This window comes from Oratosquilla oratoria, chromosome 29 (genome assembly GCF_046742065.1).
Source record: "Oratosquilla oratoria isolate Oo_2021 chromosome 29, ASM4674206v1, whole genome shotgun sequence".
In the NCBI taxonomy this organism is placed as follows: Eukaryota; Metazoa; Arthropoda; class Malacostraca; order Stomatopoda; family Squillidae; genus Oratosquilla; species Oratosquilla oratoria.
The window spans coordinates 23262862-23263460 of NC_134805.1; positions in this window are offsets into that span (position 1 = coordinate 23262862).

Below are 599 nucleotides of genomic sequence, written 5' to 3' on the forward strand. Positions count from 1 at the left end.
ACTTGAATATTCAAATGAAGGAATGTGTAATCTCTTAAACAATTATTTTAGCTCGGTATTCGTAAACGAAACACCTCAAAGTGAATTCCAAACTGAAACCTGTGAAAAGTCTGGGGTAAACTTACTCACTACGGTAAATATAACAAAAGAAACAATTAAAAGGTGTATAGACAAACTCAAAGTTAATAAAACACCAGGGCCTGACGGTTGGCATCCAAGAATCTTAAAGGAAATGAAAAATGAGATTGTTGTTCCATTAGAAATTATTTTCAAGAAATCCATCATATCCGGAGATGTCCCAAGAGAATGGAAGCTAGCTAACGTTACTCCCATATTCAAAAAAGGTGACAAAAAGAAACCAAATAACTATAGGCCTATTAGTTTGACTTCGATCGTAGGAAAAATAATGGAAACTATCATCAGAGATGCTATCGAATATCATTTAGAAAGTAACCGTTTGATAAATGATAGCCAACATGGTTTCAGACGGAAACGTTCTTGCGTGACTAACTTACTCGAATTCTACAACACAGTTGTCTCGAATTATGACAAACGAAACAATATAGATTTAATATATCTAGACTTTGCAAAAGCTTTTG